Here is a 22,199-nt window from a genome sequence, read left to right as displayed (position 1 = left end):
GGCTGGAAAGAACGTATTGGTCTACCTTCCCCATCTGACTGTTATCTATGCCAGTCAGTCATGAACCTGTGCTGCATGAAGCTCTTAGAACTACACTTTAGAGAATACTTCATTTCATTTAACACTAAAAGGACATTTTTGTCTTTCTGGTATAGTTTATGAGTAGAAAAATAAAATCTCTCATCCTAGCCAATCTAAATGGAGAAGAACATCTAACTGCTGTTTGTCTCTCTGAGCATGTGAGAAATGGCTGGAAGCACTTTCTAATATATCAATTGATAGCTGTAAGATGTAAGGTGATGTTAATAGGTGCCTACTTTGGGAAAAGCTGTCATTCACTCTTCTGGCATCTATGTCCATATGTAACTTTGATATCCAGAAAAAAAATTAAATTTAAATTCAGTTGACTCTTCTGATTCCTTAACAAACAAATTTCAGACATCTGGGCATAGTTTTAACAACCCTGAATCTCTGTATGACATCCTATTGATTTTTCTGGGGTAAAATGATTGGAATGAAGACAGTGAACAAAGACAAGTCGCACAATGATTAAGAAAGTTTCCTTCACAGATGTGCTATGGCCAACATGAAGAATAACCCCTGTAGGCATCTGAAGTGACTCTTGAGAATGCAATTGGAAAGTTCATATCTATATTGACAGAATCGTGATTTTATTTTTTTAAAAATTTATTTCTTAAAGAAGATAAGAAAACTAATCTTTTTTTTTTTAATCCATCAGCTCAATCTATTTTAAAACAACTGGAATGATATCTGATGACCTTAGTGAAGCCTTACTTTGTTCATAACTGTGTTTGATTTGAATTTTTGTTCATCAAATTGTTTCAGAAATACATGATGTAAGGATTTGATAATTCTAACACTCAGCTTTATTCTCACATCGAAAAAATAACTTGGAAAATTCTCTAGAGTGTAATCCACAAATCCTTCACTTCTGGCATTAATGCAGTCACTGGGATTTCTTCAAGCTACATCACTGGTTCCAGAAATATTCCTTCCATTTCAGTGTCTAAACTTACTGTTTGAAGTCAATGATATTGTCATATATAGCCTCGACATCATGAGGTTGATTTGTCACCTGGTTAACAGAAGGTGGGAACCAGTTGGAACTGGAAAGCATGCTGGTTTTGCTTGGAAGGAATATCTGAGACAGGCAGGAAAACTCTAAGGATATTCATGAAACATTCTGCAGAAGTCCTATGGAAGAAACGGGAAGTCTGTAGTGAGGCTTCCTTGTTCAGTGTGGCTCATATGTGCTTGTTGCTTTGGGACAGGTACCAGTAGTTCTGAGACTCTTCTTCCCTGTATCTTAGGATAGAGATTTAAAAATATTGGAATCATACAAACCTTAACAGTGCTAGAAAGATAACGTGCCTCTGATCTGTAGTGACTTGTCTCTGCTATTTTCTAACATTAGCATAAACAAATTATTTCTTATTATAATTTAGAGAAAGAAAACACAAACTCCATGAAATAAAATACACTAAGAATTTGTTCTAGAGGAAAAAAAATATTCTATGTCTTATGAATTTTTATATCTGGGTAAATAGTAAATTATAGTTTGATTAAAATAAGCTTTTGTTTGGGATGTGGCTCAGGGGAAGAGAACTTGCCAGGCATGTGTAAGCTGCAGGGTTCAACCCCAAGCACGGCATGACAAAGACAAACAGGAAATGAGATTTAAGGATCTTAATGGCCATAGAATTTGAGATTTAAAGTTATGTAAAAATGTTATCAATAGATTTCTGGCTGCAATGCATAGGTTTTGCCAAACTCATAACTCTGTAAGGAAGGAAAAAAATTTACTCTTAAAATAGAAGAGCAACTGAGGAAGAGAAATGTGTATATTTATTTAATGTATTATAATCAATCAGTAAATGAGGAATTTTTTAAAACTAGTATGTTAAAATAAGCCTCTTTTGATAAAGATATTTACTGTGGCACACTGTAATAGTACTTGCTGTTTTCTTTTTAATATTTAAGTGTGTGTGTGAGAGAGAGAGAAGTGGGAGGAGGGAGAGAGAGAGGCAGGAGAGAGAGAATGTGTGTGGGTATGTATACTACTGAGTACTTGCAAAGATCAGGAGACAGTTCACAGCAGTTTGTTCTACGTTGTTTCTACCATATAGACTCAGAGACTAAATTTAAGTTGTCAGGCCTAGTAGCAAGCATCTCTACCCACTGAGCCATTTTGCTGGTTCTGTTATCATTTTAAAAAGTAAAACCAAGAATATCATCAATGCCAGCTTTTGTTCAGGCCAATTCACTGTAGGAAAATATATATGCAGGAAAGTGTGAATCTGAGAATAGATACCCATAAAACTCTGTATGCAGAAGTAGCCTGTACAATGTCTTTCCCCTGCCCTCATGGTTCATCTATTTCAGTTTGCAGACTCCAATTTGAGGGTGGGCTTTCCTAAATCCACACACAAATAATTTAATTCTGAGCAACAGTGTAGACCAAAGAGTTACACTTAGGATTCAGGCCAAAAGGCCAAAGACTGATGCTAAAGGAACGAAAATCAATGAGTGATTCAAATTACACAGAATGTCAAAAAAAAAAATATATATGTTGAGGGCGGAGCTTTGAAAATCCTCATCACCAACCCTGAAAGAAAAGGTGACATGATGATATTGTGGGCAATGAGTTTATTATATCATCTTGGTCCAGCATCCATTCACTCTTCCGTAGCTTTTAGAGGAACAGTACCTACTTCCAACCTGATGTAAAATAGAGAAAAATAGCTCTGGATCCAACCCTTGTCTATCAAACTTCAACATGAGCATGCATGGACCAATCAGAGCCATCACAGCAATGTTTAGCAGCTCTTCTAGGAGAGTGTCCTCCTCTTTACCTCTGCATCTGTGTCTCTAAGGATGTCGGTGGACTAAGCAGTAAGTCCAGATTTTTTAAAACGATGAGTCAAAATGTCAATCATACCCTAGTAGCATTAAAGGGGAAAGTATTCATGATTAACGCTTACAGGCTAGGAGCCTGTGGGCAAGCTTCACCTCTAGCTGCAATTACAACCAGAATGCTCAGTCCTAAAAACTACCTTTAATGTCTCATCAGATGAATCTCTGCTAACTAGTGACAAGTATAACTGATAGAGGACAAATAGAAAACTTGTTTTCATCCTGGAAAAAGGGCTTAGCAAGTCTTTGTCCTGCAAACTCAAGGACCTGATTTCAATTTCCAGAACCCATGTAGAAAATGTCAGACCTGGTGATGAATGCTTGTAAAGCCCACACTTTAGAGGAGGAGACAAGATGATCTATGGGATGGTATGCGCAGCCAGCTATCTTCAGAGATTAGTTACATGCGATGATAATAGAGGTCAAACTTTTATCTGGAATTTTATTTTTCCTGCTAGACATGGTAGAATAGACATACAAACTCATCACTGGGGGACTGAGGTAGAATCATTATAAGCAAGGGCTAGCTATGGCTACATAGCATTACACCCTGACTAAAAGAAAACTCTTGTGACATTTTAAATATACTAAATTATAGAGTGCAATATGATTAAATGCCTAGTTCAACAATGCTGAGCTTATTTAGCAAAATGAGATGCTCCAAACAGTTATCAACCCCTAGAAAACATGGTGAAGATAGGGTATTTTTTGTTTCTTTATTGCTATACTAAATACTATAATTGAAAGCAACTTGGGGATAAAAATGTTTATTTAATTTCCATATCCTGATCACAGTCCTTCACTGAGGGAAGTCAAGGAAAGAACTGGGTAGCAGGAACTGAAGCAGAAACTACAGAGGAATGCTAATTACTTACTGGCTTGCTTCTCATTGACACTATCTGTTTTGTAATATAGCCAGGGCCACCTGCACAGAGGTGTCGCCTACCATAGTGTTGTCCCTTAGACATCAATCACTAATCAAGAAAATGACCCACAAACTTACCTACAGACAATCTTCAGTTTTTAGCTGAAGTTTCCTCTTCCCGGAAGACCACACATTTGTCAAGTCAACAAAAATCCCATTCGCAAAGCTACTGTTTTATCAACTTAATTCAATTCTTCTTCCAATCACTGATTTTATTTCTAAAATTGTTAATGATGATGTAAATATATTAAATATTAACATATAAACATAAATATCTTTAACTAAATCATATATATAAATAAAGGGAAACTGAAGAGAACTTTATGATTAAATGTCATCCAAGTTTTCCACCACTATCTCCATTACTACTTCCCAACCCAACCCACTTAGGCCAAAATGCATTTCAAGGACAGGGCAAGGTTTTAGGGTAAACAAAACCATGTTAACTTTGTATGTGGTATTGACCCCTTTAACCTTAAGGATGGCGTGATTATTCTTTCATGAAGAAATAGAGAAAAACCATGGATCAGCTGTCTGTGACTTCCCACCTGGAATTATCATGCCAGAGGCTGAAACATGCTATTCAGTCAGCTATACTTGAGGTCCCCAAGTCTTCTTAATGAACATCTTCCTTGTGTTCTCCATGTTGAAACCCACAGCCGTCCTTTATTTACCTCTCCTTCTCTCCTTTTTCATCATGACCTCCGAGTCCCAATCCCTATTTGGTTAAGTTTGTTCACTATAGAATGCCCAAAGCAAATGCTTTCCCTTCCATAAGCCTCTTATGATGGTCCTGCCCTGAGGTAGGAGATCCTATTTATGGTTTCCTGATGCCTCTTACATGGCTGCGATCATGTAGCTGGCATTGTTATGTGGCATCTTATGTGTTTATTGACCTAGCTCCTTACTTAAAACAATGAATTTCTGGTCAGCAGAGAATACATCAGTTTTAGTTCCTGTCCCCGTAGCTATGTACCTTGACCAAAGCAACTTAAAGGAGACAGAGTTTATTTTAGCTCATAGGTCAAATTGCAGTTCATCATGGTGAAGTCAAAGCAGCAGGAGCTTGAAGAAGTTGAACACATTGCATGCACAGTCAGAAGAAGGCAATTCCTTAACATATGCTAACACTCAGCTGGTTTTCTCCACTTCACACAGGCCGGGATCTTAGGCCTAAGGAATGGTCTTTTCTAAAGTTAAGATGGATCTTCCCACACCAATGAACGTAATCAACATAATTCTTTCCAGGCTCTGTTGGAGACCCAGCTTAAAAGTGATTATTGATTTGTTAAGGTGACAATAACATTGGCCTTCCTAACTTTTTTTTGCACCTTGTTCTTCTAGGACCTAGAATAATAACTGGTGTATGATAGGGTACAAATATAAGTTTACCTGAGGCAGCAAAAGCTTCACATTCCTTTTCTACCATTAATGAAGGAAGTTATTAAAATCATCCCACTTTCCCCATCACCCCCACTCTCTCTTTTTTAAAAAAAGTACCAACTCTCCCCCCAACTCCCTCTTAAAGAAAAATTTCAGGAAACTATCTAGCTATTGCTATATAACAAATTGGGCCCGAGTACAGTTGTTTAGTCATTGGACTTTCTACTGAGAATGGGTGTCTCTGAGCTTTTCAATACATAATAAAACTCCAGAAGAGCATTTCACAGGCAATCAGGGATGATTTGAAAATCACTGGCTTGGATTATTATAATGTTCATTTGCAAGAGGAACTGGAGAATTCAGCATCAGAACTCCTCTCTAAGCAATTTACGATTAGGTGTGGTGGGACTGAGTGATAAGTGACATATAAATGTGAGGTAGATGGTGACTTCGTACTCTTCACCAGCTTATGAGAGCCCTTCCGATGTAAAGAACGCCAGTAAAGAAATGTCTCTTTTTGGTGCATGTAAAATGACTGAGAGACAGGAATTGATGGACTAGAAAAGGACTGAGTTGGAATGCACCTTGAAAGGCTTCTAATGCTGCAATCTGTAGTGCCTTGCTGTGCTTCGCCAACTACCACTAGGGAAGCTGAATCAAAGCAGGGTTAACTGAATAGCCAAATTACTGGGTCTTCTCTAGCATTCCCATCAGTGGTGTGGGGGTGCCTTTATTTCCATTTTAGACAAGTATCTTTCTCCATTCTGGTCACACATAGTTGGTCTGCAGCTTCACGCAACACAAGGTATTTTTAAAAGCTGGCATCATTTAGATTGCCCACATATAGCAAATGTGACAGGTTGGCATTTGAATTTCCTGAAGTATTAATCTCTAATGAAAACAATGTCAGAGCCATAAGCACTTTGGCATTTTCTGGACACATTATAAATACACAACATACATTTTATCATGTGCTATATGTTACAGCACAGGGACAAGGAACAAGCACCAAGGAAAATGGTTTGGGGCAATTCTTTCAACGTGCTTTCCAAGGCCATTTCAAATAATTCCCCAGTCCTTGAACTCCCTGGCCATCATTTTAATAATAACAAGAACCATTTGGTAACTGGCCTGGGCTGCAGATTGCATTTGGCTTTGGCTGATATAAAATCTACCGTCTCTTGCTATTAAGCAGACAACATTCTAGCCTATTATAAAGGTGTTTAAAGCTCCCCTAGTACAAACCAGATCCTTACATCTTCAATGTACTGCTAAATATATCTGCATCAATTCTCTTCCTAGTCTTCCTTCTCCTGATACCTTCTTTTCCTTCCCCCTTCATTTCCTCCTTGTTGTCCCTTTTCCTCCTCTTATCCTTCCTCTTCTTTCTCCTCCCCTCTCTCCTGTCTGTCTTTTTTATCCCCACTTCTTTAAGACACTTAACATTTTTAAGGAACTTAACATCTTTCTCATATGAACTACCCAAAAGCTCGTGTGGTTACAGGACTCTTATTCAGAACTCTTGGTCAGGTAGAGATATCTGCTAGGACTATAGAATAAAAATGGTACTTCAAGTGGATCCATCTCGTCATCCAGTCAGCACAACCATATTGCCACTCACATCTTCATCATCTGATCAGATGATCGTGATCAATTAGAGCAAAACCCCTGAGGTCAATAGCATATGTAGTGAATTGAATGGGGATGTCCCCCATAGGTTCAGATATTTGAATAGTTGGTCATCAGTTGGAGGCCTGGTTTGAAGAAGTTTAGGAGGTGTGATACTTCTGGAGAAAGGATGCTACTGGGGCCAGATTCTGAGAGATTAAACCTGAGCCATTTCAAGTTTGGTCTCTGTGCTTCCTACTTAGAGTTCAAGTTGTGGACTTTCAGTTCTTTCTCCAGCCTCACTGTGTATCATCATGGTGATGATTGACTCTTAATCCTTCTGGAATGGAAAACTCCAAATTGACCCTTCCTTCAATAAGCTTTCTTATTGAAGGTTCAGGTGTTCTATAATGATAACTAAGAACCGAAGTTGGTACAAGGCAGTGGACTATATAGTTGTGACAGGCCTGACCATGCTTTTTGGAGGAATGTAAAAAATGTTGGGACTTTGGACTAGAAAAGTAGTTGGAGAGTTTAAGGAGATCTTACTGGGATTTGGAGCTATGTGAACTGTTGAGACCCAGCTCAAGAGGTCTCAGAAGGGAACAATTTTAACAACTGATATAGAAATAATTCTTGTGCTTTTTTGGCAAAGAGTGTGCCTGTTTTCTGATCTTGTCTTGAGAACCTGCCTAAATTTAAAAGAATTGACTAATTTTTTTGGCAGAGGAAAATTTAAAGCATAGTCTAATGCTGATTCTGTTGTAGTAATCACTCGTGCACAAGGCCATAATGGAAAAGAGACAACAGAACAGAAAGAAATATGAAATGGAGAGTTTGGAGAAGACAAGAGATAAGACTTGGACTGGAAGAGAGGCTTCAATTGTTAAGAAGATTAATGTCATTGATGCCAAATCTGCATTGGAATAAAGGGAAAGATGCCAAGCAAAACCCCACTTCTGGTACTGTGGTCCATATTACTCAGGGTTCTCAAAAGAATTGATAGAATAAATATATATGTTATTTATTATACAGGATTGCATTATACAGTCTGAATAGTCCAACTCACAACAGAAACGCAGTCCAATAGATGTTCACTTCCCCAAACTGGTTGTCTCTGCAGTCCCAATCTGACCTACTGTCTGGGATAATTCCTGGAGAACCACTGGCTTTTCAGTCTGATAGGAATCCTAGATAAGTTGGATTTCATACAGACCATAGTATCAGAACAGACAACGTGGCCAGCAAAAGTAAGAACAAGCAAGTAAAAAGCAAAAACTTCCTTTTTCCAGCTCATTTTTTGTTGGCTACAACTAGAAGATATGGCCCAGATTCAGGGTAGGTCTTCCCATAGCAGATAACATAATCAAGAAAATTCTTCAGATGAGTGCCCATGGGTTTTATTTGATTCCAGATAAAGTTAAGTTGACAATTAAGGTTAGCCATCACAGCACACTTAAGAGATTTAGTTTCACCTCTGACCTTTCCACCATTTTGACGCTTCCAGAGGAGACAAGCAGCCTGATGGTATTTCAGACTGGGTGGTCAGCAATGTATAAATAAGCAGTATGTAAATATTGCCCAGAAGTCTCTTCATTTTTCACATCTGATTGGGTTCAGTTTTAGAACAGATCACATATTAATCACTTTGAATTATATGCATGTATTGAACAGGAGAGCTTCAGTCTGTCCAAGTTGTGTCTGCTGGCCAAGGGCCAGTTCAGTCTGCCCTGCTTTAACGAAATGACTTGTTGATACCATGAAGCCCTCAGCTGAAAGCACACCTGTCGCCATGGAAGCGGAGTCTTCACAGAGCTCCACGAATGTGAAATGTTTAACAAGGAGCAATTTGTTTGAAGCTCCTTTTTCTCCACACATCCTTGAAAAAATGAAACCACGGGAGGCATGAAATCTCTAAAGGGCCTTTATCGACAGATTAATGTGTAATTCTCTCATTACTATGTTCTGAGCAAGAGCTTCTTGCACGAGCCTCTGTGCTTTACCCTTGGTTATAACGTGGCTTTGCATTAAGTGTTTTAATAAAATGTGAAATAAAATGATCATCCCTGGTGTGCCTCAGCTCTTGGTCAAGGCAAGAAAGAAAATGTAGTTTCTGAGGTACATGAAAGAGAATGTTCTGCCCCCAATGAAGATTTCATTCGTGCAATTGCATGATTCCCATAGGCTTGCTCTCCTCCACTACGGTGTTTTCTTTTTCCTTCTGTGCTCGTTTTCCAATCTATTGAAAATCATAAGTAATGTCAGAAGTTCACAGCTATGTAGTATGGATTGTGTCAGAAGCTAAGCATTTTAATTCTTCTCTCTATATTTTTATTTTCATTTGCACATTAAGCAAAACAGTATTGCATGGAAGCAATCATTAACGCTGATGGTTTACACCCTGGTGCTTCTTCCTGTTATACAATAATAGAAGTGGAAGCTTCTGAGCAACCCCAGTCTATGGATTGTTGGGTACATTAGGAAAGGAGAGAAAAGAGACATGGGCCAATAAAGGAAAATGGGGTATGACCCTTTTCTCGGGAAACCAGTAGGACTTCTTTTCATATGGTTCATTCTAGAATAACAAGAGTCCTTTAGAGCTGTCAAGACTATTATCTATTCTTAAGCATATAAAATGCAAACAAAAAAGACCTTTCCATTAACACTAGCAGGGAAGAGTTTAGCAAGGTTTTTGCAAACTGGTTGTTCGTGTTAAGTATTAATTTTCCAATTCTTTCTTTTGTTTTTTGGTTTGTGAGCCTCACCTTCACCAGCTGAGTCATCTCTCTAGGCCCCAACTCTTCTTAAAGAGACAGAGAAATGCTGAAGCTGATGGGTCCAACAGTAGCTCCATGTTCATCTAAGTCATTCTTCAATGGAGTCTCATCATTGCTATAGCTCAGTACTGAAACAGCAAAGAAATCTCAGCTGTGACCAAGTATCTGAAATGACAGCTTAGGACAAGACTCACAACCAAGAATTCCAGGGTTTAAATCCTAGTTCTGCTTCTTATCCCCATGATAGATTTCTTTAAATTTCCTCTTCCTTTATTCCCTTGCATATAATCAGCAATATAAATTACACTTTGCCATACTAAGATGAGGAATAACTAAGAAAGCACTAAAAATGCAGTAGGGAACAAGGCCAATGCTCAGTAAATGGCAACTGTTCTTGGCCATGCAACCCTCCAACTCCCACCATGCCTGTTTTGCTGAGTATTAATTAATTTGATTGATTGTTATGCCACCTTATTCTTACACATATTTCAATAAAAGATGGCCTGAAACACTCTACATCTGGACCATAATTTCTGAGAATGCAATGAAGTCCAATTTACATGAAAACATTGAATGGGTTGATTCTTTATCTGCCTTGTATGTCTAGGCTTCTAGGATGACAGTTCTTCATTTCAGAGTTCTTTGTTCTCTAGGCCTGATGTTTCTGTTTGTGTCATATGAAGCTGCTTAGTTTGCGTTCTTAAAATGAGTATAGGTAGAAAGATAGTAGAAAAACAGAAAGACTGTCCACTGTGTAACAAAATCACTTGTAATTAATTTTTCTCTTGATTCCAGCATTATTTAGTGATTTATCCAATTTCTCAAGAGCACTCTGCAGTTGTCCAAAGCTACAGAGAAACCCTGTCTAGAAAAACCAAAAGAAAAAAATTTAAAAAAAGAGCAGTCTGCAAAGTAAGCAAATAGATATACAGTGTAATTGTGAGCAAGAAGCAGTAGAAGTGGTTATGCTGTTTAGACTGGGTGCTAAATTAGGAGCAAGACCTGAGTGTGAACACATGCACACACACATACACCACAAACATGTTCTTCATGTTTTCTGTCAAGTTCATGTGCCAACTAATCATTGACCAAGAAAATCGGAATCTGTTAATTATAAACTCATATAAAAATGTAAAAGTCATATAAACTTTTAGGTGGTGATGGTCTTTAATGCCAGTACTTAGAAGACAGAGGCAGGCATATCTCTGTGAGCTTAAGACCAGCCTGATCTACCGTTAGTTCCAGGATAATCAAGGCTACACAAAGAAACCCTGTTTCAAAAAACTAAAACTAAATAAATAACAAGACTCTTTAAATGAAAGTCAGATAAACCAATGTATCCACTTTACATATTTGAATATAAATACTCTATATACTTCAGGAGACTTTTAATTTACATGTTTTGTGTGTGCATGAATGTGTGTTACTGTGCTACATATACATGTCACGCATCATGAATAGACTCAGAGGACAATTTGCTAAGCTGGTTCTAGTCTCCCACCATATAGGTCCTGGAGATCAAACTCAGTCCGCAGGCTTGGCAGTAGGTACCTTTTTCCATGAGCCATCTCTGCAGGTCTTTAGTTTTGTTATATAATAACTCTGTACACAGGTTAAACTAGAAATGGTAGACAACAGCAAAACCTCAGAAATAGCCCTAGACATTGTTCTGCCATTTGATTATCTATCATCCCTGTAGATGATATTGCTATGCACTTGTTTCCTCTTCCTGGCAGTAAATGCTGAGTCAAACCTTGTTAAGATCTTTAAAAATGTGTCATCTTTATTCCTTGACCCATCATGCCAAACTAAGGGTGCATTGTTAATCTTGTGTTATTTCTTACTTCAAAAAATTGACACACAATTTAGTTATTTCCAGGAAGCCTGATAGATTTCTCTTACGTCAAAAGCTATTTCTGCCACAGTCTTAGAAACACTGAGCAGCATTACAAAAAAACAAATCAGCAAAAGTTCAAGGTACCTTTCGCATATCAATCACATGGTGACCAGTTCCTTGGCTTCACATTGCAAACGGGAGAGACCAAGTACAGGGTTGTAACTGCTAACGATTTAAAATCAGGTTTTCAGCAAACTCATTGATTCTCTGAAACGAAAGTTTTCTTCTTATGAGAAAAAGAGTCTTAATTTAATGCATGTTTCATTGATTTTCATAGATGATAGCCATACCCTTTGTGATAGTTCCTTGTAAAGTTCATCTGTTTGCTCACATTCTGATAGAATTTGGGGTGAACTTTTATTCATTTTGAAGTTGCCAAAGGAAAACCTATGTCCTCCTTTCTAATCAAAATCTAGTTAATCCTAGCTAAGAGGCCTATTCTTAATCATGGCAATTTCTGCCCATTGGTAAAGAGAAAATGCATTGGCTAAAACCCACTGCTGCCACCTGGTGTTCCTGGACAAGCACTGCCTCAGCTTGAAGCCTTTGTGCATCACAAAGACAGAGACTGGAACAAAATACTGGAAACACAAAGGCAAAGTAAGATAGAGGGAAAGTGGTGGGGGAGAGAGCAGTCATCAGCAATGACACTTGTAATCAATTATTTAGGCAAAGTTTCTCTTCCCACTCTTCCCTCTGACTCATATTTGAACAGCCTGGGTTACAAGCATGGCTTTTTAATATGCTTGTCATTTGAATCCTTTGAAGGCTTTCAATTGATGAATACTAAGGACAATGCTGTAGCTTAAGGCAAGCATCCATATTGATGAAGTTCACTATAAATAGATTTTTGCTGCAATAATCCATGTGTAGAAGTAATGTGCCGCCGCCCCCCCCCCATTTCTATTGATTGCAGAACACTCTAAGGATGCTATTGCCAGTTGCTCTGCCTTCATCAGAGGAAAACCACAGATCAACTCCTCCCTTTGCTTTACAAGTCAGAGACAAGTCCAAAACAGAACCCATTGCTGTATCCCAACCGAACTGATCAAACAAGTACAATCATTTTTCTGGCATGAGAAAGATTTTAATGAATAAAAACTACCTTTTAAAGGGGCCCAAAATAAGGATTTTTAATGACATTAAAGATCCATGTGCATATTTTGGAGAACGCACATACACCTAATCATGGACGGTACATCAGAGTCCACTGACTAGCATGTGTAACAGAACTGTGAATGTGAAGAATTTGAAGGTCGAGACTTCTGAATCATGCTGTGTCTTGCTGACCAGAAAGTAGGTGTTTGTGGAGAGGCAGTAAATAGCCTCCTGAAAGAGGGTGAGTTCTGCCAGGAACACAAGTAACTCATCATAATCATCTGCAACCCCGAGTGGGGAATCTTATGAGAATTGTTTCTCTCCAAATCTGATACATATTTCTGAGCTCACAACCAGCCCTGTTGAGTCTTTGCTGTTCTCACCTCTTTGCTGAAGCCAAAGATTCGCAGAGTAAAATTGGGAGTCTGCCTTACCAATGTGGCTGAAAGAAGTGCTAGAGCATTCCTTTCTGAATTGGCAAAATGCGAACACTGTGAGCTACTGCTGATGCCTCCTCTTGGTTGTATATCTGTGGGTCCCCATTTTCTTACTTGCCAGAGACTGTCTTCAACAACTACATGAAACTAAGATGGCTCGTATAATATATTAACCTGACTTGGTCACAGGGTGGCTGTACATTCAGTCAGACTGAATAGTTTATATAGGTATGTCCATGAGGGTGCCTCAGTGGAAGATTAATAGCTGAATTAGTGAAAGTAGAAATGCAGACTCCAGTCTTTAATAGAGATGGGTCCCGTCTAGTCAGTTGGAAGCCTGAATAAAACAAATACCCTAGCCTTTGAGCTAGATTAAGGTTTGGATTTTATTGTCTGAATTACTGGTTACTTCGCTCATTGCTATAACTAAATACCAGACAAAAGATAATCTAAATGGGGAGCAAGATGTATTTTGGTTTACAGTGAGGGGGAATAGAGCTCATCATGACATGGAAGGTGTGATGTTGGAGTCTAATATGTCGATCACATTGCTCCAGAGTGAGGAGGAGAGAGAGATGACTGCTGGTGCTCTACTCAAGTCATCCTTCTTCAGTCAGTCTGAGCCTCCAACTCATAGGTTGGTGCTGCCCACATCCAGGCTGAATCTTCTCTTCACTGTAAACTGTCTCTAGAAGCTCCCTCATTGACACTCCCTGAGGTGTGTCTTCCAGGTGATTCTAATCAAGTTATGACAACAATGAAGACTTACCATCACTGCACATTGACTCTTCTTAGTTTCCAAGCCTTCCAGATGTTTTCCTGACTCTACATAATCATCTCTCTTGGTTCTTGTGCCTGTAAACTCAAACTGGAAGAATGTGATGAGTGTCTCTCTGAGCCTCCAGCTTCCGCCTGCATATCTGGGAACTGACTGGCCTCCATAATTCTCTCATAATTGTGTCGGATTCTCTAATACGTAATACAAATGTATGCTTGATAGCCCTTATCATGGGTAGATCACAGTGAAACTGTCTCTGTCTTCAAGGCTGTCACAATTTAATGAAGGGGGTGACTTTCAATGTCTTATCTTTGTTCATAGTTAAAGGAACTTCACCAGTCCTGCCTGCACTAGAGAGAGACCAATTTTTTCAAACGGCTTTACTCATTAGGTGTTTCCCAAGGGTCTTTCTCTCTCAGGACATTAAGAGTCAGCCATACTGAGAGAAGACAAGAGGTCTAGATAAACACTGGGCGACAGGAAGTCATGACCATCCCTAACAATGAAGAGCAAAGAAGACAAACAGGTCTCAGTGCCATGTAAGACTTGCAGCCATAGCCAAAAGAGGTTTATAGGCTATAGTGAGGCACGCAGCCTCCATGACCCTCTGACCTGGCAGGAGTACAATGTTGGTAAATAGTTTTTCTTCCTTCTATCTCTCTGTCTACTGAGCCTCCCAGGAGCAAATCTTACAGAAAGGCATACAATAAAGGGTCTAAAGATGCAATCCACAGACATCAGCCAAGGAAGGTAGAGAGGAGAGAAGAAAAGTGAAGAGAGCATTTAGGGAGAAATAGTCACTCTATAAAGGTTGTAGCTTTTGACTCTTCCAAATTTCATTAAGACTAGTAATATCTAAGATAGCAAATGAGAAAATAGTCATTTATCTATATACTTTCTCTTATTTATTATAAGTAACATGTGTACAGGTTAGAAAACAACATACAAAACACAGATTTCTCCTTCTGCCATGTAAGTACTGATCACGGAGCTCAGTTCATCTTGGCATGGCTTGCTTTCAACTGCTGAGTTTTCTCATCAGCCCATATTTTCTCCTTACTTAACCAAAGGATGTACAATAGCGCTCGGAGAGTCCCCTGCAGACCAGCACAGCGTGACTTCCTTGTAGATAACCTGCATGCAGAGAGCAAGGGTGCTGGTCTACCTAGAACCCAAGTATCAGCAGCATCCTACCCTCCTGATGCAATGAGGGGACTGAGCTTTATGGAAACAGGGAACAAATTCCGCTCCCACAACACAGAGACCAGGTGACACCTGGCAGTCCTTCACATTTGACTTTGCAGATTAGCCTCAGTTTATAAATGAGGTGGGAGCTATGGAAACATGGGCAGGTTCCCACTGTGGGGGGTGTTATTTTAGGGAACAGCCTTTTATTAGGCAACTTTACAAAAGTTAAAGACCTTTGACTACTAGGACAGCATGTCCAGATGGGTGCTCAGATATTACTGGGAGGGGTGTCCCTGGAGAGTGGGAGCTCCCTGCCTCTGGAAGGGCTGGAAATGAGAGAGGAGAGGAATTCAAAGCGAGTAAGCCACACCATTCTTCACTATGTGGGGTGTTTTCAGAGTATAGGAGAATGGGTTGCAATTATCCCACAGTGAATTAGAAGTAATATCAGTCTTAATAATACACTCATAGACTTTAAGTACATCACATAATTGAATAATGCCAAAATTATAAGAGATGTAGAAAGCAGGAAAAGATCCTAGAGACAGAAGACTTAAAGCAATAATCTATAGCTAATAAAATTTACCTGACTGTGGAAGCTGGTATTGTCTCAAGCTCCTATTAACTATTTGTTCATTAAAATAAATTACTGCTGCCATGGAAGGATCATCTGAATTCTAAACTCACATATGATCACTGGGTATGAACTCATAATGATGAGACAGGATATGGATTCACGATGATGGAAGAGCGCTAAGTCTCTTTAAAATGCGTACGCTGGAAAACCATTAGCTGGAGCACTTCCCCCTCGCTGGCTATCCAAGCTGCACTCAGCCAGCACACAATGGAGCTCATTAGGGGAAGGTGTGAAGCTAAGCTCTTCAACTTTTCCATACAAAGTCTCGTTCAGTGCAGGAGCAAACTCAGTTTTTAGAAATGAGACTGTTGAGCTGTAGATAAACTGTATGAGAAACTTGTTTTATAGTAACAAAATATAGTGGGAAATTTATATTCATTGGAGGGGCCTAAATGATATATATTAGAGAAAGAAGGTTTCTCAAAAAATCCCTTTCACACTTACTTCAATAGCGAAAAGGCCTATACAGTTATGGAATAGAACTTTAAGGGGAATTTGTTACTTATCCTTTTAATATAATCATCAATCAAAATACTTCAGGGAATATAGAATTGGAAATGTATTTTTATAGAATAAAATTTCTTTCAATTTCCTCTTAAGAGTATTCAAATTCTATTATATAAAGTAGTCATTTTACGTTGAATAAGATAGGATTAGAACAAGCATGGTGGGATTTAAGATATCCTCCCCCCATGGCTTTCTACTCTGTTTCTAAGTGTGTCCTATCTGTGGTCTGTAATCCTAGTACCACAAGTAGTGCAGCCAGCCCCTTCCTAACTCTCTTCTCCTTGTCATCGCTCATTTAACTCTGGCTGTTCACTGGGTAGGGTGGGAACTTCATATGGAAGCCAGGGGTCTGCTTCCATACAGTGTATGTCACTCTGCACAGAAGATTCGCTCTTTTGGAAATGCGTTCCATTTTTCTCTCTTGTAAGCATAGTCTCCCGGTAGACTTGTTCTTGCCCACACCTCCCCTGTAGCACACTGGGATTCCAAAGCTTGCTGCACGTGTGTTTATGCTGTCTCTCTCCACCCGATTTCTGCCTGGATTTAGCTCAGTACCAACACAGCAATGCAAAGACTTCAGTAATTGTTTAATGAACAGATGGTTAAATCGGTGGCTGAATACCAGAGTTCATCTATTGAAAATCAATAGTCTATTTTATACACACAGGAAAAGGAGAGTGAATTTGAAACTTCCTGTGTCCATCAATAAATCTGTTCCAATATTAAAAGGAAACAACTGTGCTGGTAAGTCCTTTATCTCACGTGCATGCCAGTTCCTGTTGTCCCAGAATCACATTCATGAAACTGCAGCTTTACTCTGTAGACATTTTTGCTAAATCCCAAGTTAATTGATAGTGATGGCACAGACAGATGATCAGAAAAGACAACAATAGTTCATAAATTTATTCTTGGAGCAGATATGAGAGAAAGAAGCCAAACCCTTTGTAACTTGGATACACCAAAGAATTTAATCTTCTTTCTTGATTTTTCCGAAGCAACACAAAACATGATGTAGTGTTTTGTCGGAGCCGGTAGAGGGCAGCACACACTTCTTTAAGGGAACTGCGTGGGAGCAGAGGGAACTTGACGACACAGACCCTGGGGTTTTGTTTGTTTGTTTGCTTGCTTTTTTTTTTTTTTTTTTCAGAAAAATCCTAACTCTCTTCAAACATCTTCACTCTTTAATCCATTTTTCTGTTATCATCATTTCATCGACTTTTACAACCGACTTCAAACTGAGTATCCTCATGGCGTGAATGGCAGAGTGGTGATGAGAAAGCCGGCCTTGGGGCTGCAGGAGAGCCGAACCCATTCCTTCACTCCATGCCTTCCCGCAAACTTGCTCAACCTTTCTGGTCCTCCATCTTCTTCACTTTAAAATACAGATAATGGATATTGGTTACTCTATTCAAAACAGAAGCTCTGGCTTTAACGTTCCTTCATATATGAGCACACTTCATATACAAATGTCTGTCCTTTGCATGTTTATTTATTTATTTATTTATTTATTTATTTATTATTTAATTTCTGCCTTCCCCCCCCCCACTGCCTCCCATTTCCCTCCCCCTCCCCCAAAAACTCCCCCTCCCTCATCAGCCCAAAGAGCAGTCAGGGTTCCCTGCTCTGTGGGAAGCCCAAGGACCTCCCACCTCCTTCCAGGTCTAGTAAGGTGAGCATCCAAACAGCCTAGGCTCCCACAAAGCCAGTACATGCAGTAGGATCAAAAACCCATTGCCATTGTTCTTGACTTCTCAGCAGTCCTCATTGTCCCCTATGTTCAGTTTTATCCCATGCTTTTTCAGACTCAGGCCAGCTGGCCTTGGTGAGTTCCCGATAGAACATCCCCATTGTCTCAGTGTGTGGGTGCACCCCTCGCAGTCCTGAGTTCCTTGCTCATGCTCTCTCTCCTTCTGCTCCTGATTTGGACCTTGGGATTTCAGTCCGGCGCTCCAATGTGGGTCTCTGTCCCTGACTCCTTTCATCGCCTGATGAAGGTTATTATCCAGGAGGATGACTATATGTTTTTCTTTGGGTTCACCTTATTTAGCTTCTCTGGGATCACGAATTATAGGCTCAATGTCCTTTATTTATGGCTAGAAACCAATTATGAGTGAGTACATCCCATGTTCCTCTTTTTGGTGGGAATGCAAACTTGTGCAACCACTTTGGAAAGCAGTGTGGTGGTTTCTCAGGAAATTTGGGATCAACCTACCCCTGGACACAGCAATACCACTCTTGGGAATATACCCAAGAGATGCCCTATCATACAATAAAAGTGTATGCTCGACTATGTTCATAGCAGCATTGTTTGTAACAGCCAGAACCTGGAAACAACCTAGATGCTCTTCAATGGAAGAATGGATGAAGAAAGTATGGAATATTAGAGTACTACTCAGCAGTAAAAAACAATGACTTCTTGAATTTTGCATGCAAATGGATGGAAATAGAAAACACTATCCTGAGTGAGGTAAACCAGACCTATGCATGTTTTGAAAGGTATCATGGCAGAAACCAAAAGTGCATTCATTCCCTGAGCAAACCTTGTCGAGTGAGCCCCAATTTTCTGCCCGGGAGTTTGGAGTGGGCCCAATCACAGTAGCCTGGAAGAGGCTGGGTGACCAGAAAGGGCCTGGTGTAAACCTCTTGGGCCTTCTGTTAGTTACTGGAGGAGGTTAAGTAAGAATGGCTGGGGTGTTATGATGCTCAGCAGGGCTCTCAGGATAGGAAATAAGAGACCTCCACAGAGATCCTTGGTGTTTCTGTGAAGGTATGTGCGGCAGTCAGCTCAGAGTTTTCTGTGGCGGCCCGAGGTGCTCCCGTAGGCTTCACAAACCAGCGGACTATAAGGAACAGAAATGTCCTTCCTGCAGTTCTAGAGACAGAAGCTTTAGAGTCCTTGCCTGTTGCTAGCCTGGCGAAAGGGGCAGAGGGAGAATTGTCTGCTGCCTCTTTCTTAACGTTGTACTCCCATTCACAGAATCTCTCCGTATAACATGGCCATTCTCCTAAAGGTCTAAAGGTCCAGGTGGAGACGTCTCCCCACTGGAGTCAAATTTAACAGATGGATGTTCTATAGCAGAGTGTGAAAACCAGGGCAACAAGAAACAGAAATGGTTCCTGGAGATGCACAGCACCAGGGAAGAGTTGAAGAGAAAAACAAGAGGTTGTGGGCACAGTGCACGGAGGATCCAGGCTAACTAAGGCAGTAAAGAAACAGGCCAAGAATGAACAAACCAGCATGCTCTAGGGGCCATGGTAGTCCTCTGGCCTTCATATGTACGTGTGCATGCGTACACACACACACAAGCACACACACACGTACACACACACACTCAATGTTTTCAGAAAACAAATAGTTGCTTATTGTGCTTTGTAACACGTCATCAGCTTAACTTGCTCGGGCAATCCCTCAGCTGTAAACTGAAGACAGGAGACTGTGTTAGAACCTTTAGTAGTAGAGAAAGCCCAGGATAATGACATCTTGAGACCTCATAGGAATGAGAAATCGCAGTCCTCATCTTCCACACGCTCCTTATGTCTATTTACATAGTGCATACTGATATGTTTTTCATTTCAAAAGAAAATATTTTTCTTATAGTCTTTAATGCACTAATATTAGATGCAAATTAAATATGGTTGGACCGCATATGCCCCTGTTCCCAAAGAGTCAGGCAACTTTGGAGTAGATAGAGTGGATATATTTGAATGGAAACTGAAAAAAAAAGAAATAATTTTTGTAGTTAACGGGTACAGACTTGCTTTCTCTGTTATTATCTGCATGGAGGTGTGAATGAAAATGGTCCTCAGGGGCTCACAGGGAGTGGCACTACTAGGAAGTGTGGCCTTGTTAGAGGAAGTGTGTCCCTGGGATGGGCATTGAGGTTTCAGAAGTTCGACCTAGGCCCAGTGTCACTGTTACAATTGTTTGCCAATCCAGAAATCTCAGGTCCTGCTCCAGCGCCATGGCGGCCTGTGTGTCACCGTGGTTCCTGGCATGGTGATAATAGACTAAACCTCTGAATCTGAAAGGCAGCTGCAATTAAATGTTTTCCTTTACAAGAGTTGCTATGGTCATAGTGTCTCTTCACAGCAATAGAAATCCTACCTATGACAATCCTCTAAGCACACACCATCCCAACTTTTGACATAGCATTTACATCATACTCTGGATTATCACTAATCTAGAGATGATTAAAATAAGTATGCTTATGTGATGAATGACAATATTATGCCATTTTTATATAGGCCGTGAGAATTCACAGATGCGTGCCTTCATGGGAGAGTTCCAGAGACAGCCCCTTGTGGATTCTGAGGAACAACTGTGCCTTGGAAGTTCTCAGTCCTCCACATAATACATCCTTCGTCACTTTGAAGAATACCTGTCATTTGCTTTCACGTTGTTTTTAGTTTTTGTGATGTTTGCTTCATTCTAATATATTTATGCAGATCTACCTACTATTGAGAATTTGTTTTTTGTATTATAAATTATATGAATAGATTTTTATAAAAGAAATTCAAGTTGATCAGTATGTAATGCTTCATATGTGTGATGCTGAGTAGTGTAAGCTATCACTTCATGTAAGATTAGTGCAGTGATGGGCTTGAGATGCCTGAGTAAGTCTTTCTTTCAGGTCATCTTCATCATCATCCATATCCATGTTAGACTTCATCATAAAATTAATAAGGCGGTTTCCTTTCTTTCCTACTCTCTGTAATACTTGCAGTGGGTTTGAAGTTGGTTGGTTTGAAGTACTGATGTTGATAGAGTTTCCCTGGAAATCAACCTGAGTGTGATCCTCTACTCTGGGCTTTTCTTTGGTACTCTTTCTTGTATAAAAATGGTCACTTTAAGCTTTCTGAATCTACTGCGATCTTAGTTGTTCATTCTTCTTGACCATCAGATTTAATTCCAGCATATTCTTATTTATTATATTTTTCTTGTGATTATTTCTCCCCATTGTATATCTGTTTCTTTGTCCATTCACATTTGATTCTTTCTTTTTTCTTTCTTTCTTTCTTTTTTAAGACAGGGTTTCTCTGTGTTGCTTTGGTGACTGGAAGTAGCTCTTGTAGACCAGTCTGGCCTCAAACTCACAGAGATCCACCTGCTTCTGCCTCCCAAGTGCTGGGATTAAAGGCATGTGCCACCATCACACCCAACTATTAATTGGCTTTTATTTTTATCAGTTTGTCTTTTCAATGACTTTTTCAAATTTTGATTGTTTGTTTGTTCTTTAATGTATTTTTTCCATTGCTGTTTTGCTTTCACTCAGTTGTTTTTAAATCAATCATTTAATTATCTGTGTGCACGTGTATGTGCACATTCTTGTTCCACCATGCATATAGAGATCAAAGGGCAACCAGAGGCAGCCAATTATTCCCTTCATCTTGAAAGTATTGGGATCTCAACCTCATGTTATCAGACTTAGTGAGAGGAGCCTTACCCACTTGGGGGTCTTCCATTTATTCTTGTAGCCTTATAACTCATGTTTGTGAAATCTTCTAGCAAAGTAACTAATATTTACTCAATGAGAAACCTTGACTTTGAGCTTCCCTCTGCCATGTTTTACTTTGGGCTTCAAGAATTGTAATTTTGATTTTCTAATTTCTCTTTTGATTCTAATCTCCAGCTCTTTTCCTGAATTAGCTTGTAAAAAACATTCATTTATGATTTTCTTTGTTTCAGTGTGGTCTGAACTTGTTTGTATTATTTCTGCATTTTAGAAATTTTGATTCTTCCTTTAATGCCTACTGTGTAGTCAATGCATTTAAAATATTCATACTTTCTGATAACCACAGTGTGTGTGTTATTCCTGCACTGCATGGTATACAGAGATGTATAGTCCATCCTATTGATGTTTTTCTTAGGCCTTCTATATTCTAACAATATTTATGAACTTGATTTGGTTTTAACTTGTGGTAGGTATGACAAAGTGTGTTATGATTTGAGGTGATTTTATCTGGTTTTCTTGTATCTCATAGATTTGTAATTTATGAAGGGCACATCTGAGCATTCAGTCATGTCAGTGC

The sequence above is a fragment of the Microtus oregoni genome, unplaced genomic scaffold (assembly GCF_018167655.1).
Source record: "Microtus oregoni isolate MIOR12 unplaced genomic scaffold, Mior012 000011F_ref0000422, whole genome shotgun sequence".
NCBI classification, from domain to species: Eukaryota; Metazoa; Chordata; class Mammalia; order Rodentia; family Cricetidae; genus Microtus; species Microtus oregoni.
Note: the sequence above shows the minus strand (reverse complement) of the source record.